The following is an 18,250-nucleotide window of genomic DNA, read 5'->3' on the forward strand; positions in this document are numbered from 1 at the left end:
CTATAAGGCTTTGGTTGACACTGGCTCGCAGTGTACATTGATCCCATCGAGATATGTAGGGGCAGAATCTGTTTCTATTGCTGGTGTGACCGGGGGATCACAGGACTATACGTTGGTGGAGGCAGATGTGAGCCTGACTAGGAATGAGTGGAAGAAACACCCTATTGCGACTGGCCCAGAGGCCCCATGCATCTTGGGCATAGATTACCACCAGAGTGGGTATTTTAAAGACCCGAAAGGGTTCAGGTGGGCCTTCGGAATAGCAACTGTGATGGCAGAAAGCATTTGGCAATTGCACACCTTGCCTGGACTGTCCGAGAACCCGATCACAGTAGGACTTTTGAAGGGAGAAGAACAAATGGTACCACTTGCCACTTCAATAGTGCATCATCAACAATATAGAACCACTCGAGATGCTGTGATCCCCATCCACAAGATGATTCGAGAGCTAGAGAACCAAGGGGTGGTCAGCAAAACCCATTCACCCCTCAACAGCCCCATCTGGCCGGTGCGAAAGTCTGATGGAGAATGGAGGTTGACTGTGGATTATTGTGCCTTGAATGAAGTGACTCCACCTCTGAGCGCGGCCGTACCAAACATGCTGGAACTGCAGTACGAGCTGGAGTCCAAGGCAGCAAAGTGGTATGCCACTATCGACATAGCCAACGCATTTTTCTCTATTCCTCTGGCAGCAGAATGCCAGCCTCAGTTTGTCTTTACATGGAGGGGAGTGCAGTACACCTGGAACAGACTGCCCCAGGGGTGGAAACACAGTCCTACCATATGTCATGGACTGATTCAAGCCACACTAGAAAAGGGTAAGGCTCCAGAACATTTACAAGATATTGATGATATCATTGTGTGGGGAAACACAGCAGCAGAAGTGTTCAAGAAAGGAGAGAAAATCATCCAAATTCTCCTGGATGCCAGCTTTGCTGTTAAGAAAAGTAAAGTTAAGGGACCTGCTCGGGAGATCCAGTTTCTAGGAGTGAAGTGGCAAGATGGACGGCATCAGATTCCTATGGATGTCATTAACAAAATCACAGCTATGTCCCCCCCAACGGATAAAAAGAAAACACAAGCTTTCTTAGGTGGCATAGGTTTCTAGAGGATGCACATTCCGGAATACAGTCAGATTGTGAGCCCCCTTTATCTGGTTACCCGCAAGAAGAACGACTTCTATTGGGGCCCTGAGCAGCAACAAGCTTTCACCCAGATCAAGCAGGAGATTGCTCATGCTGTAGCCCTCAGCCCAGTCAGGTCAGGACTAGATGTGAAGAACGTGCTCTACTCTGCAGCCGGGAGTCATGGTCTGTCCTGGAGCCTTTGGCAAAAGGTACCTGGTGAGACCCGAGGCCGACCACTGGGATTCTGGAGTCGGAGCTACAGGGAGTCTGAAGATAACTACATCCCAACGGAAAAGGAAATCTTGGCCGCCTTACGAGGGAATCCAAGCTGCTTCGGAGGTGATTGGTACAGAAGCACAACTCCTCCTGGCACCCCGACTACCAGTGCTAGGGTGGATGTTTAGAGGAAAGGTTCCCTCCACCCACCATGCCACCAGTGCTACCTGGAGCAAGTGGATTGCCCTCATTACACAACGCGCCCGAGTTGGGAAACTGAATTGCCCTGGAATTTTGGAAGTAATTACAAACTGGCCTGAAGGTGAAAGTTTTAGTGTCGCAGATGAAGAACAAGAACCAGTGACCCGGGTTGAGGAAGCTCCGCCATACAACCAGCTGCCAGCAGAGGAAGCACCTTACACTTTATTCACCGACGGTTCCTGCTGCGTCATAGGGATGAGTCGGAGGTGGAAAGCAGCTGTATGGAGCCCCACATGACTGGTCGCAGAGGCCACTGAAGGAGAGGGTGGATCCAGTCAATTTGCTGAACTCAAAGCCATTCAACTGGCCCTAGATATTGCAGAGAGAGAGGAGTGGCCAAGGCTCTATCTGTATACTGATTCTTGGATGGTAGCCAACACTCTGTGGGGATGGCTGAAGAAATGGAAAGAGGCGAACTGGCAGCGTAGAGGAAAACCAATTTGGGCTGCTGAAGAGTGGAAAGATATCGCTGCCCGGTTAGAGAAACTACCTGTGAAGATTCGCCATGTAGATGCCCATGTCCCCAGAAGTAAAGCTAATGAGGAGCAGCAAAACAATCAGCAAGTAGATCAAGCTGCAAAGATAGGGGAGTTGAAGATAGACCTTGACTGGGAGCACAAGGGAGAGTTGTTCCTAGCACTATGGGCCCATGATGCCTCAGGCCACCAAGGTTGAGATGCCACCTATAAGTGGGCATGAGACCGAGGGGTGGATCTAACCATGGACAGCATTTCTCAAGTTATCCGTGACTGTGAGATGTGCGCTGCCATTAAGCAAGCCAAGTGGATGAAGCCCCTCTGGTATGGAGGGTGGTGGTCTAAGTACAGGTATGGGGAGGCCTGGCAGATTGATTATATCACACTGCCTCAAACCCGCCAAGGCAAGCGCCATGTGCTGACCATGGTAGAAGTCACCACGGGATGGTTGGAAACCTACCCTGTGTCTCATGCAACACCATCCTGGGCCTTGAAAAGCAGGTCCTTTGGAGGCACGGTACTCCCAAGAGAATTGAGTCAGACAATGGGACTCATTTTAAAAATAATCTTATTAAAACCTGGGCGAGGGAACATGGCATTGAGTGGGTGTACCATATCCCCTACCATGCACCAGCTGCAGGTAAAGTAGAGAGGTACAATGGGCTGTTAAAAACCACCCTGAAAGCATTGGGTGGGGGGGTCCTTAAAAAACTGGGAGCAGCATTTAGCAAAGGCCACCTGGTTAGTTAACACTCAAGGTTCTACCAACCGAGCAAGTCCTGCTCACTCCCAGCTCCTTAATATAGTAGATGGAGATAAAGCCCCAGTGGCCCATGTTAGAGGTTTGTTGGGAAAGACAGTATGGATCAACCCTGCCTCGAGTACAGGCAAACCCATCCGTGGAATTGTCTCTGCTCAAGAACCGGGTTATACATGGTGGATAATGCAGAAAGATGGAACAATACGATGTGTACCTCAGGGAGATGTGAATGTGGGGTGAGACTCATATGTGCTGAATGTTACTACCATTGTCTGTGCGTTAGATCAGTCAGACATGAAACAGAAGGAAACGTATAAGTGTCAAAGGTCTGAGCTAGTAAGATGGATGGAAATGTGTAAGTGTCGAAGGTCTGAGTAAGTGAGATGAAAGTTTTTTATTGTGTCCACTATATGGGATAAGGGCTGGAATGTTCTGGGTTGATGGTGCCTCCTATCCCATATCATGGACTGCATTGTTATGTCTAACAGCTGCCCCCCCCCCCCCCCCTTCGGCGGGGGCTGCCACTTTGCTGCTCTGGCTGGGCTGCTGCTTCGCTTGCTGCTTTGCTCGCCGCTTTGCTGCTGCTTTGGCCGCTGCTTTTCTCTCTGCTGCCTGTTTTTCGCCATTTCCGTTTTTTTTTCTCTTTTCCCTTTCTTTTCCCCTTCCCCCCCCCCCCCCCCCCCCGGAGATTTGGACCGGCTCCAGACCTGACCTGACCTGAGAAGTCTGAGAATCTCCTGGACCCACGGAAGAAGCTTTGCGCCCTCCCGCCTCACAGTAACTTGAGCTTTTCCTTTTCCTTGTGGTGGGGAGTGTTTTTTCATTTGTCAATAAACCGGTTTTTTCCACTTTTCTCCTCCAAAGAATTTCCTTCCCAAACCCAGGGCTGGGGGGGAGGGGTGGTGGAGGTTTATTTTTAGGGGACTCCCTTTTAGAAGTTCTCCCCTAATTTATCCTAAACCAGGACATAAATAGAAACTATTTAAAAGTCTGAAACTACCTCATGTTAATACTATGATACTCGGATACAATGGATACAGATGGTATAAGGGAAAATTTAGTAATGGATTAGGAATAATAAAATGTAGAAATTAGAATAGTTACTTAGGATAGCCTGTTCTTTGGGGGGGTATTGGCTCATACATCAATATAACAGTTAAACAGAAATAAAAACTGGTAATAAAGTAAAACCAAATTTGTCAATAAAGCACAAATTGATGTATCTACATAGAAGGGTAGGGATTGTAATATATGGTATAAAATAATTTGTGCTTAAGAATTAAAGATTTCAGGAATTGTAAAACCACGGGCTAAGACAGGAAAGAAACCAATTTGCAATTGTAAAACAATGGGCTATGATGGGGAAGAAACTGATGAGCCGCATCCAGGGATGGGCCCAACACCCCCCCCCCCCCCCCCCAGTGATGAGCACCCAATATGCATCAAGAATAAGACAATCTGCGTCGTCAAGGGCATGCATCCCAATACTGGGTTCCCATAAAAAACTATCAAGTATTCAACCTTTCCCGGAAAGTTCTTCTTCAGTCTAACAGCAAGAAAAAAAGCTACATGAATATGTTAAGAGAACAAGAGTGACAAAAAGAATGAGAAACCCCCTGTTTAGTAGAAAAAACTGCATAAAAACAGACCCTGCGAAGGCAGAGTTTGTGAACAGAGGGGGGTTTGGAGCGGTAGAGTCCGAATCTAGGTTCACCCAGTGCTGACCCTGGGCTCGACGCTGTTTTTGATTGTGGCTTTCCGAAACTGATTTTGATATTGCAATAAAATCCACTTTAATTATCTATTTGGTTATGTTGTTTATAACAATTCCTTACCAATCACTGTCCTGGTGGCTGCCCCCCTCCCTTTGGTCCTGGGGCTCCCCGCACTTTTTCTCATCGGGGCTTGTAAAAATTGCCATTATTCTTGCCTGCACCTTTACTTTTTCCTTATCCCTTCTTTCATGTCTTTCCAACCAATTCATTCAGGGATTTATTATGCCCTTCCTCTAGCTCCCCTGCTACTGCCTGTGGGTACTTGTTACAGATTTCCTCAGGGCAGGAGGTCATGATTTATATCAGGACTTAGAACTACCCTGACCTGAGGCCTGACTGAGGCCTGACCTGAGGCCTTGATGAGGCCTTGAAGCCATGACGCATTTAAAATTCCTTCAGGTTTATGGCACAGTTAGAAATAGCTATTAAGGTGTTTGGGAAAAGTATTGGGGTTTGAAGGTCACTGAGTAGACTAATTAATATGCACATGTTAAGCCATCTTAACTGTAAGTTAAATAATGTATGTTTGCATTCTTTCCCTCGCTGTGTGCCAATGACTGAGCTATCCAAAGTGTAAACTATATAGAAATGTATAAAAGACACCATTTCAGTTGAAATAAAGGAGTTGGGCAGTTTTAATCATACTGATCGGATCTGCGTGTCTCTGTCCAGTCCTCTCTCTTATCTTGGTAGCCCTGGCAAGATCTGGCGCCTGGAACAGGGACTACATTTCCTTAAATGGATTTTTTTTGTTGTGACAGAATTTTGCTCAATTTTGAAAACATTTAGACGTGGTGTGGGAACCCCGGTTTAAATCCATAAAGGGTTCTCGGAGGATTCTAGCCTAAACGTGTATGAATCCTCCGGATGATTCTAGCCTGAACGCGTGTGAATCGTCCAGAGTCCTAGCCTGAATGTGTGTGGACTCCCTTGGAAGACTCCGTGCTTGGATCTGCCTCGGAATCAGCATGAGACGGGACAGACTGAGCGGTACGGAATGGAGGACTGGAACTGCGGTGGTTGTCGTTTGACTCGTGAGCAAAGCGTCAGCGCCACCCCATGGATGAAGGTAAGCCCCATTGGGGAGAGAAAGAAAGACAAAGGAAAAATGGATATTGATTTAGGCGCAGCGGTGCGGCTGCTTCTGAATATACTCTCCAAGAGAGGTGAAAAAATTAAGGAAAGCGAGCTAGAGCAGTTGGCCCTATGGGCGAGAAAGAAAGGACAGTTGCAAAAACCTTCCCTGATGTTTAGTACTATTGAATGGAGAGAGATCGGTGATTTACTCTGGAGCACAGTAATATCTGGAGGGAAAGAAGGGAAGATTGCACAGGAGCTTGGTGCAGTGTGGGAAAAGGTGCTCCATACCTTGCAATTTGTGTCAGCAGAGAAAAAAGCGGCTGCGGCAGCCATCCAGGCTTTCAAGGGGTCAGCACAAGAAAAACCAGAGCCCCCCCATCGCGAAAGCCCAAAATCGCAAAAATTCTTGGTCTCTGTAATTGGCCGATTCGTGATTTGAGCGCATTTGTCAGCCCTACCCCCCAGGATGTCCTTGATCAGGTGACCCAGGCAGAGGACTTGTCTCCTCCGCCTCCGACATAGACTGAGAGCGAACCGGAAGTGTCGCGGTCGCCTCGCTCGGTGGGCGTGGAGAAAGGTGGAGACTCAGGCGGAGCCAAGGGCGGGGATGGGCAGAGCCAAATGACACAGAGCTGAGGCAGCGCTCAGGGTGGAATGAGAGGTGGAGACTGAAATGATGTGGCGGTGCAGGCGGAGCCAATCTACTGTCAGCGCGCACGGGCGCATAGCGACCCAGAAATCAACGTCACTTCTTGGCACGCAGTGGAGCCTGGCAACATGACGCGGTTCCCGTCCCCTTAGGGGGGAGAGCCAGCGTCGCATCACCTGGCAACCACGGCTAGCATGGCAACAGCGGCAAAAGCGGCTGCGATGAATGAAATACCAGCACAGCCACGTAGCCTTGAACCAGCGCAGTGTCCATTGCCCTCTGATTCTCATTCAGACTCAGAAGTCGTGGACAACAATCAAGTATCAGCTTTTGCAGCCCGTGACAGACGGCAATCACAAGAACAGCCACAGCGTGTCACTGCCTCACAAAACAAACAGTATTCATCAGAATTACAGCAAATAATTTCCAAACTTCTTCAAATGTCCAACAGACAAGAACAACAAACATTTACAAGTCCTCAATCCATTCCTTCAGCAGGAATGCCACCAGTTTTTGATGCTCCAATGCCAGCTTTTTCAAGTAATCCAATCGCAGAACGGAAGGCTGCAGCAGAGAGAGCGGCAATCATGGATGGGAACTGGGATGCAGCCGGTGCCCTTTCCTGCCCTGTTGTAATTGAGAACAACACTGCAAGATGGCAGCCTTACGATTGGAAAATTTTACAAAAAGCAAAAGACACTGTGACAAATTATGGACTCAGGTCAGAGGGAGCAAGAAACATTTTACAGTACATCTGCACTGCTGATCTGCTTTGTCCATCTGACTGTTCAAACATTGCTACGTTGCTTCTCACACCATCACAGCTTCTCATTTTTGAGCGAGAATGGAAGCGTCTGGCTGCAAAAGAAGCCAACAAACATCAACAAGTGGGGGATCCATTGTATACCATCCAGCCCATGTTAACTGGGCATGGCACATATGCATCATCTGCTGTTCAGCTCACCTATCTTGTCGAGATGCATCAATTATTGCAATCACTGGCACTCAAAGCTATGCTACTGGTTCCAGACAAGAAAAAGGCATTACCCTATGCCTCCATCAAACAAGGCCCAGGTGAATCATACTCTCAATTTATTGATAAGTTGGCAGCAGCTTTGAAAGATGCTCCAGATTTGACAGAAGAGGTGCAAGATAAACTGTTTCATACCTTGGTTTTTGACAACGCCAACTCATGCACCAAAACCATTCTAGCTAGACTTCTCCAAGGAAGTCCTGTTGATGAGATGCTTGTGAGAGCAACTCGGGTAGAACAAAATAGCCAGAATGCAGCTTTCATGGCAACCATGCACGATGCCATCAAACAGCAAGGCCATATCCTTGCTGCTGCTCTGACAAAAGGCAAGTCAAAGAACAAGTCTTCACGCCGCAACAAGCCACACAACGTGACTTGCTTCTGGTGTGGTGACTCAGGTCATGTCAAGCAGTCATGCCAAAAGCCTGTGTGGTGCCAAAGGTGCAACGTTGACAATCATGCCACCAAAGCTTGCAAAAAGTTGGGAAACTCCAAGAACAGCGCGTCGCGGCAGCACGCGAAGACACAAGTCAATGCCTTGTCCCAAAGGACGCCAGTGATGGATTTTTAGTTAAAAACAAACCTGCCACTTGGGGGAGTCTCGGTGTGGACGTGGAAACAGCTAAGGAAGTTACTCTACAAGACAAAGAAGTTACCCTGATTCCCACCAATGTCTGTGGCCCATTGTATAGTGTCAAGTCTCTTGTGGGAGGTTTGCTTCTTGGCAGATCCTCCATGAGCAAACGAGGAGTGATTGTCATTCCAGGACTCATTGATGCAGACTTTACTGGTCAGGTTCAGATTCTAGCTTATGCCCTGCAACCACCAGTGACCATTCCAAAGGGCAGCAGAATCGCTCAGATTGTGGCTCTTGAAAGCTTTTTGCCACATAGCCAACATCCAAGGGAGCCACACCAAAAAGAGAGACTGAATGGAGGTTTTGGCTCCACTGGCCATGAAGTCTTTTTTACTGTGGATTTGGATGATCGTCCAATCAGAACTGTGATATTACAGCGTGGTTCTCAGCAAATCCAGCGAGAGGTTCTTCTTGACACAGGATCGGATGTTTTGATTCTGAACCAATTGTATTGGCCTTCTGACTGGCCTTTGCAGGCTCTGACCAACCACATCATCGGAGTGGGCGGAATGAGGATTCTATCAATCAGTACGGATCCCATTTGCATCACTTTTGAGGACAGTCAAGTCATTGTGGCATGACCGTATGTCATGCCCTTGCATGTCAAGATTCGAGGACTGTTGGGCAGAGACAGACTGTCCCAGCTTGGCTTGGTGTTGACCACGGATCAGCATTTTTCTCAGTGGCCTCTGCAGAGCAGCCACCCATCCTGAAAATCACCTGGTCGACTGACAACCCTATATGTGTCGAGCAGTGGCCCATGACTGACATAAGGCTGAAAATTGCAGAACAGCTGATCCAGGAACAACTTGATGCAGGACACATTCGACAATCTGTTAGTCCATGGAACACTCCGATTTTCGTCATCCCAAAAAAGTCAGGCAAGTGGAGACTGCTGCATGACTTGCGGAAAGTGAATGCGCAGATGCAGGCCATGGGTGCCTTGCAACCAGGTCTGCCAGCACCAACCATGATTCCACAGGGATGGAGCATTGTTGTCATCGATTTGAAGGACTGTTTCTTTACCCTTCCGCTCCACCCACAGGACACTCAACGTTTTGCCTTCACGGTTCCATCAACGAATCGAATGGCTCCAACGAAAATATACGAATGGATAGTTTTGCCGCAAGGAATGCGAAATTCTCCATGCATGTGTCAGCTGTTTGTTGACTGGGCTTTGCGACCAATTCGTCGACAGTTCTCTGATGCGTTGATTTACCATTACATGGATGACATTTTGATTGCGACAAAGAGCCCATTGCCAAAGACGAAAATTGACTGGTTGATTTCACAATTAGAGCAAAAGGGACTGAAAGTTGTGCCTGAGAAGATACAGAGATCAGCTCCTTGGAAATATCTAGGATGGCTGATCACAGATGCACAGATTCGTCCCCAGAAGATCACTTTACATGACAACATTTCCACCTTGCATGATGCTCAGAAACTTTTTGGTGACCTAGAATGGTTTAGAACCATTGTTGGCATCACCAATGATGACTTGCAACCGTTCCTGCCATGGCTTCGTGGCAGTGATGCTGACAGTTCGCGAGTTTGTACCCCTGAGCAACGGAAAGCTTTGCTGACAGCTTCAACGTGGTTGATAGCATAGGGTTAAATTGATTTCTGAAGTAGCAAGGGCCCAAGAACAGGGGATCGGTTCCACTGTAACCAGGATGTTATTCCATGCTATTGTTTTAACTAAATGAAGTATAAAGTATAACTTTGCTCAGGTGGTGGGGTGAGAAAAAGGGGGAACACCAGTAGAACGTACAGGCTTTAAAGAGGAAAGTTAGGTCAGGAGGATCTGTACCTATATAATCATTAGTATGATGCATGGTAGAATTGTTGATTGTGATATTAGTTTGGTGATTAAATATGATTATTTTCTCCAACCAGAATCTTGAGCAAAAATCACACAGACCATTGTTCCTCGGGATGGAATCAATGGAACAATGGGTTTAATGATTAACACAAATCCTTATGTAACAAGAAAAGTATAAAATTGTATTCATTTAGCATGTTGGACAAGCCAAGATCTGGGTTGTCCAGGACCCCCAGCTTCCAGAGCTCTGAAATAAAGCACTGCACACAATTTCGCAATTGTGTGTTCTTTCCTCCATTAACATGGTTGGAGTGCATGTCGTGTGGAACTTCTTCCATTGTTGCTTTTTTTGTCCAACGCTGAAGCTTGTCTGCTTGCCATTGTCTTTCAATGGCAAAAGAAAAAGGGGGAGAACCGCTGTGAACAAAAACTTGACTCTGACCAAAAAATAGACTCTTCTTCCACAGCAATTGTCATTGAGTGGGTGTTTCTGCCTGTGCAGCCAAAGTGTCGTGTCATGAGCAGGACAGATGCTTTCGCTGCCTTGATAAGGAAAGGCAGAGACAGAATTGTTGAAATAGACGGGAAAGAACCAGCAGACATCAGCATTCCCGCAAGAGATGAAGATTTGGAATGGCTGTTGAGGCACTCAGTTGCATTGCAGGAAGCATTGTTGGGATTTGCAGGTGTGGTTCACAACAGACAGACAAAAGGCCCAATGTGGCATCTGATCATGCGACATCGTTGGTTGGAGAGGCCTTTGTGTTCACTGAAACCAGTGGAAGGCAGGATGGCGTTCACAGATGCTGGCCGGAAAACGAAAAAGGCCGTGTGTGTCTGGCAGCAAAAAGGAGAATGGTTGCAACATGTAATTAAGGGTGAAGCAGAAGATACGCTGCAAACCCTTGAATTGAAAGCTGTCTGTTGGGCTTTGCAGACCTGGAACAAGGAACCACTCAACGTTGTGTCCGATTCTTTGTACGTGGTTGGAGTTGTGCAGAGAATCGAGGATGCACTCCTCAGGCAAATCCAGAATCAACATCTTGGAGAACTGTTCCTGCAACTGAGAAATGTGCTGAGGCAATGTCATCATGTCTTCTGTGTGATGCACATTCAGAGTCATCAGTGCAACAGAGGCTTGAGAGAAGGCAATGCACGAGCTGATGCTGCAGTCAGTGGTGTTGTCCATGCTCCTCTCGAGAACAAGTTTGAAAAGGCTTGCAACAGCCATGAGACATTTCATCAAAATGCACAAGCCTTGCACCGACAATTTCAGATTCCTTTGAGTGATGCACAAGGAATTGTGCGTGCCTGCCCTCAATGCAGTCATCACGGGCCCAGACTGGGACTGGGCACAAACCCAAAGGGACTGAAAGCTTTAGAGTTGTGGCAAATGGACGTAACTCATGTCCCAGAGTTTGGGAGATTGAAATACGTCCACATCACTGTTGATACTTATTCAAAATTTATTTGGGTGACAGCACAGCCAGGGGAAAAAGGTTTGCATGTAGAGAGGCATCTGTCTGCTTGTTTTGCAGTCATGGGTGTGCCTGTGGAAATCAAGACCAACAATGGTCCGGCCTATGTCGGTCAACGAGTTGCTAGATTTATGCAGAAATGGGGAGTGAAGCATACCACAGGGATCCCTCATTCTCCCACATGTCAAGCTATTGTTGAAAGAGAAAATCGCACCCTGAAAGAGTATCTTGCAAAACAAAAGCAGACCGATGACACTGATGTAGTTAGTAGATTGTCGAAAGTATTGTTTACTTTAAATTACTTGTGTTTAGCAGAAGGTCGGGAGGAACCTGTGGTCGTGATACATCATCACGCAGTAAAAGAGGGGAGGCCGCAGTCAATTCCAGGACTTTATGTTTACTATAAAAATATGCAGACGGGTGAATGGTAAGGACCGAGCCAAGTGTTGTTTAATGGCCGTGGATATAGGTGTGTATCCACAGAAGCTGGTCCTGTCTGGGTGACGAGTCGATTTACCCACGCGTGTCCTCCGGCAAGAATACCGTCAGACAGAGAAAACAATCAAGAGGACAACAACTTACCTGGAACACCTTTGGACAATTCTGAACCTTCTGAACCTGATCAAAATTAGTTTTAAACTGTGTGAATTTAGTAGTTTGTATAATTATTCGGCAGAAGTTAAGTTAATTTAAGTTATTGTTATTTTAAGTTATTATAAGTTATTATAAGTTAAGAATTTTCTTTTACAGAGAAACTGGAAAAGGGGACCAAAGGTACCAGCGAAATGTTGTGGCTTGAACTGCTTGTCCTCAACATTGTTTTGACACAGGGTGTGAATGGAGTGCTCAACGTTGACCAAAGAGAGAACATGTGGGTCACATGGGCAAATCGAACTGGGCAAGATTCATTCTGTTTGTCTTTAGCGACACCGTCCAGTCTGTTTCGCACCTGTTTGATTGGAGTTCCATTGCGTTCGATGACAGAGTTCAAAAAGTGGACTCGAGCAAAAATCTATTCTAATTTGTCGGAAGCTTGGAACGCATGGTGCGATCGGCCCATTGGGTCCACTCGCAATCACTCTGAAACTTGGTGTGAAGTCCATGAAATTCAACAAAATGATTTAGGAGCGCAAGTTGTTGCCATCGCACAAGATCTAAAAGTAATAAGTACTGAGCCGCAAGAATTTGATCTCCTTGGCTCTGTACCAGGCAATTATTGTCTGATGTTTGGACATGCAAGACAGTCCAAGGCTGGCAACACTTGGTTGTTTACTAAATCCCCATTGTATTATAGTTATGCAGAGTACTGCAACAATTGGACTCAACTTGAAGCACCAACACAAGATGCTGCAAGAAAATTACCACCAGGAATTTTCCTCATCTGTGGGAATCGAGCGTGGTCTGCAGTACCCAAGAGAGCTGCAGGGGGCCCATGTTATTTTGGGAAATTAAGCCTGTTTGCTCCTTCTCTTCATCAAATCACAAGATTCTCAAAAGCACTCCGATGATCTAAACGCAATGCTCTTGATTTAGGTCCAGATGTAAATCCACAGTATCACTGTGGGGACCTCCAACTGTAATAGTAGCATTGATTTTTGCCCCAGGAGTCGCATCAGCACAAGCTCTCACCCAGTTAGGAACCTTAGCATGTTGGACATCAAAACAAATTAACATAACATCTAATTTGTTGAGTGAACTTGCTGCGGATGTTGGAACTGTCCGCCATGCTGTGCTTCAAAACAGAGCTGCCATTGACTTCTTGCTCCTTGCTCAAGGGCATGGATGTGAGGATTTCGAAGGCATGTGCTACATGAATTTGTCAGATCACTCACGTTCAATCCATGAACAACTCAACCGGCTAAATCGTAACATGGGACAGATTGTGGTTGTGGATTCTCCTTTTGACAAGTGGATCAGTTCATTTGGTTTTGCTGGTTGGATCAAAGATTTGATTCGTTTTGGGATCATTTTGCTCATCATTATCATTGTTGTATTAGTAGTAGTGCCTTGTGTGTTGAAGTGTATGCGAAGTGCAATTAGTCGCGCCTTTGACTCAGTCTGGGTAGTTCAAAAAGAAAAAGCGGGATATGTTACAGATTTCCTCAGGGCAGGAGGTCATGATTTATATCAGGACTTAGAACTACCCTGACCTGAGGCCTGACTGAGGCCTGACCTGAGGCCTTGGTGAGGCCTTGAAGCCATGATGCATTTAAAATTCCTTTAGGTTTGTGGTGCAGTTAGAAATAGCTATTAAGGTGTTTGAGAAAAGTATTGGGGTTTGAAGGTCATTGAGTAGAGTAATTAATAAGCACATGTTAAGCCACTTTAACTGTAAGTTAAATAATGTATGTTTGCATTCTTTCCCTCACTGTGTGCCAATGACTGAGCTATCCAAAGTGTAAACTATATAGAAATGTATAAAAGACACCATTTCAGTTGAAATAAAGGAGTTGGGCAGTTTTAATCATACTGATCAGATCTGCATGTCTTTGTCCAGTCCTCTCTCTTGGTAGCCCTTGCAAGAGGTACTCATTCTCCCACAGCTCAAAATCACTCATTTCTCCAGTGACCCAAACAAAATCCCTTTGTGTGTCAGGCCAGGCTTTGGTGACACATTGTCTTTTACACCGTATACCAAACCAGGTTGCTGTACCTTACACTGCACATCAAAGCCATTCCCCGTCTAGCTGCAATGTCCAGACACCCCCACAGCATACCTATCTGGGCTCCCAGGCCACTCTCGCACCACCACAAGCTCTGTAAAGCACCAGGTCCTGATGGGTGGGCACAGCTGACGGTGCTACAGGGACTGGTAGGCAGCAGGGGTGTCCTGCAACCTCATGGGTTTGGGAGGCCACTGTATCACATAACTACAATGGTGGCGGTGTTGGGCACTGCCTCAGCTTGGTCCCACACTTTGCCCATAGGTCCCCAGCTTGGACTGCTGGTCCCACTTGGCTTCTGACAGAAACACCCTTAATGTCCTGAATGGCAAGTGGACAAACCCAAATCCACCAGCCTGGCTGATAACCCAGGGAGGGGTGGGGGTGTAGGAACTATACCTCCCTGCTTTCCTTCTCCTGGAAGCCAGGAATACAAAAGACTTGTAGCCAGCCCTGCATTAGACTGCAAATTTTGAAGATAAGGCAGAGAACTTTTTAGTCTTTCCTTGTCACATAGCCTCCCATTGCAATTTGCCCTAACCATATTTCTCCAGAGAGCCCTTCGACCAATCCTTTCCCAAACCAACACCATATTGCCCCCTCTGGGCATGGGTTGTGAGACACTTCTTTAGTTCCTCTTACTGTGCCTTCTAGATGTCCATGTTCCCCATATTGCCCACTCTGGGCACCTATACTCTTTTAACTACCTCTGGGAGAATGTGCAAAACATCTCAACATTTTCTTAAAGGACCCTTTGGAGGTGTTTTGGGATTGTCATTCCTATAGTCAAGGCCCTTTTCTTGACTTTCCTTTGTTGCTCATTCTGGACATCAGGCCATGTTTTACTCCCCAAAGTTGTACTCATTAGTGAGATTTGCCAAGACTCTTCTTGACTTTCCCTTACTGCCCCCTCTGGGCATCCATGTCCAGTGGTCCTTTCCTATAGACTCTTTACAGAACCCTCTGGTCTGCTTGTCCCTGTGGACCCCTTCACAGACCACTCTAGTCCACCTCTCATCTGTCTCCTAGACAGTCTTGGGTACCCAATCAATCGCCTGGTGCCAACCAGCACCGAAGGGAGCTGGTCACCGAAACTGGGTGGGGCACACCTCCAGCTCCTCTTGCCACATGCCGGACCCAGACGGTGGAAAGATCGTGGATGGTAAAAGGATCCCGGACAAAGTCCCCAGTTGTCAGGAAAATCCACAAATGCCAGAGGTTTATGCCCAAAAAGGAGTCCGAGGAGTCCTTCAACTTTATTTGAATAAAGGGAGAGAGTCCACCAGGGCACACACCCACGAGGTTTTCTCTCTCGGGGTTTTGGAGGGTGCATCCTCCTTTTATCCTAACTCCTAGCCACGTTTCCCTCTTCCTTCCCTCATTGGCTGAGGTACTAGGAAGGTACAGCCTTCCCAAACCGCCTTGCACATATTCCCCCCTTGAACTTACTATTTCCCCCCAAAGTTCAGAAACTCAGCCTTGTGCAGACTCACTTGTCTGTTTCAGGAGACAAGCTGTCTGAACTCTGCAACAAGCCTGCTGCCCAAAGTCAGTAGAGACATTAAGACCCATTTCAAAGACGTTAATACCCATACCTTCACCCACCAAATTATTTGTAAAGACATTAGCACACATCTTTCCTCTCACCCCTTTCTTTCCTTCCTTGCCTGTCCCTCCTCAACAGCTTATAGCCATTTATTGCATTGTTCCATCCTGTGATTCATTCCCCCTCTCAGCAGAGATTCATCAGTTCCTAGTACTCACTGTTTCCCTTTGCTTTACCTTTCTGTCTCTAATGACCTCCGTCTTCCATATGTTTTGCAAAGTCAATACTAAAGAAGTAAAAACTGGTTCTTTTTAGATAAGATCAGGAAAGAACAAATCATGCAATTACTTAGCCATAATATATACAATGCAATCTTTATTAAAGAAAAAATTATAATCATGTTTACCCTTCATTATTCCATAATGGTATAAGAGGCAATGCAGTTCCTACCCTGGATCTGAGTAAAAAAAATACCAGTGGTCCTTTAAATTCAAGTCCTATGATTAAAACACCTTGAGTCTGTAAAGATCACAGAATCACAGAATATTCTGAGTTGTAAGGGACCCACAGGGATCATTGAGTCCAACTCTTAAATGAATGGCCCATACAGGGATCAAATCCACAACATTGGTGTTATTAGCACCATGCTCTAACCAACTGATCTAATCTCGAGATGTTTGTATTGAAGACATGTCATGGGGCAGAAATCTGAGTCACTTTTGAGTTCACTCAAGATACATGATTTTCTAGATTTACCTGAAATGTCTTATGTCTCTTCAACTTTGAAGCAAATATCTTATCTTTTAAATTATCCTCTCTAAGAGGAGGGCTACATACAGGTGGCACTTTACCAATATACTGTTTTTTTCTTGACAGATGGAAGATGGACATACTTTATTTGACTACAGTGTTGGACCAAATGACATAGTTCAGCTTTTGATACACACTGAATCTGAAGCTCCTACCACTTCTGTGACAAATCAGGATGGAGAGGTCAGTCCCTGTGCTGTTTCCAACTGTCAAAACAAAATCAAAAGAGCAGCAAGTAACAGATCACCAAATCAATCATCTACATCAGCTCACTTGTTACTTATAGATCCTGGCATTGGATTGTACAAGGTATGTCCAAGTTTTGAAAGCAAAGGCCTCATCTTGCATCTATCACTTTTATTTTATTGCTTATACAGGCCTGTATCTTGAAACGGTTTTATTTCATAACCAGCTTTATGCCAGTGGGACTGAGAGGGTCAAGGTTAGTTTGCACTGTGTAGATTAAAATAAATCTTAACCTGAGTTAATAAATCATTTAGTTAGAACCTAAAACTGGTCAAACACTGGAAAATGTTTCCTAAGGAGGTGGTAGTCTCTACCCTTGGAGATATTCAAAACCCTACTGGACAAGATCCTGAGCAACCTGTTTTAGCTGACCCCACTTGAGCAGGGAGGTTGGACAAGGTGATCTCAAAAAGTCCCTTCCAACCTAAATGATTCTGTGAAGAGAGGCAATTGGAATATATTATTAACTAAGGTATTCTTCTTTCCAAACCTAGCATACAGTTGTGTAACATATTCAGAGATCCCAAGGACCTAAGGAGATAATTTGTTTAAAATTATTGCAAGATAATTAAAACAGTGACCATTTCATGACTGATCTATAATTTTCAACATAATCTCTACCACTTCTTTAAAATAGATTCAGAATTGGCTACCCTTTTATAGACGGCTTGCTTTAAGAAGAGGAAGACTACCATTAGCAAGTTGATATATATGTGTGTCTGTGTATACATAGTTATTTATATAATTGAAGTTCGAGAACAAAGTAGCAGGAATTGGGGACCCTGGTGGAATTCACAGTCTTGAGGGATATGGGCTAGGCAAAAAGGCAAGTCAAGATGCTGAATTTTACAAGAGGAAACTTTGAGTTGTTTAAGGAGTTAGTGGATGGAACTCCCCGGGACATTTTTCTGAGTACAAGAACTATCAATTCCCTTCTGCACTGGGGTGACTGCTTTGGTGGACAAGGGAAGACCTACAGATGTCATCTACCTGGGCTTCTGTAAGGCCTGTGATATAGTCCACCATAACATTCTAATAAAAATCCTTAAGCATTACTGTTTTGGTTTAACACCTGCCAGCAACTAGGCACCACACAGCCAAACCAGGACTGCCCCCCACTCAGTAGGATGGGGGGAAAATCGGAAGGGTAAAAGTGAGAAAACTCGTGGGTTGAGATAAAGACAGTTTAAGAGGGAAAGCAAAAACTTTGTGCTCAAGCAAAAAGCCAAATAAGGAATTCACTCACTACTTCACATGGGCAAGCAGGTGTTCAGCCATTTCCAGGAAAGCAGGGCTCCATCATGCAGAACAGTTACTTGGGAAGATATACCCCATAACTCCAAATGTCCCCCAGTTCCTTCTTCTTCCCCCAGATTTTATTGCTGAGTGTGACATCATATGGTCTGGAATATCCCTTTGGTCAATTAGCGTCACTGCGGCAGTTTGTATGAGAAGGGCAGCACACTCTACCAGTTGTCAGGCTACTGCCTGCTCTGCTCACTCACAGGCTTAGGCTACAGCCCAGATGATCACCCCAACTATCTGTTGGCTGTGCAAACCTAACTGGCAGCTTGAGGTCTCTGGGGAATTAGAAGGGCTTATTAGACAATGCTTTGAGATTGTTGGTAGCATGGTGGTAGATGAAACGCTGTGGAAAGAACTCCACAACTA

At 45.8% G+C, this 18,250-nt stretch overlaps 1 pseudogene across 1 annotated transcript in view; it reads left to right on the top strand.

The window, feature by feature from the left end:
* Window positions 1-2,705: 2,705 nt before the first annotated feature.
* Window positions 2,706-18,250, top strand: part of LOC310922243 (E3 ubiquitin-protein ligase UHRF2-like) — a 126,282-nt pseudogene continuing 110,737 nt past the window's right edge. Inside the window, exons 1-3 of the transcript in view lie at window positions 2,706-2,720; window positions 5,553-5,684; window positions 16,400-16,642. The product of the transcript in view is annotated as an E3 ubiquitin-protein ligase UHRF2-like (transcript). The remainder of the gene's footprint in view (window positions 2,721-5,552; window positions 5,685-16,399; window positions 16,643-18,250) is intronic.

This window comes from Zosterops lateralis, assembly GCF_965231275.1.
Source record: "Zosterops lateralis genome assembly, chromosome: W".
NCBI lineage: Eukaryota > Metazoa > Chordata > Aves > Passeriformes > Zosteropidae > Zosterops > Zosterops lateralis.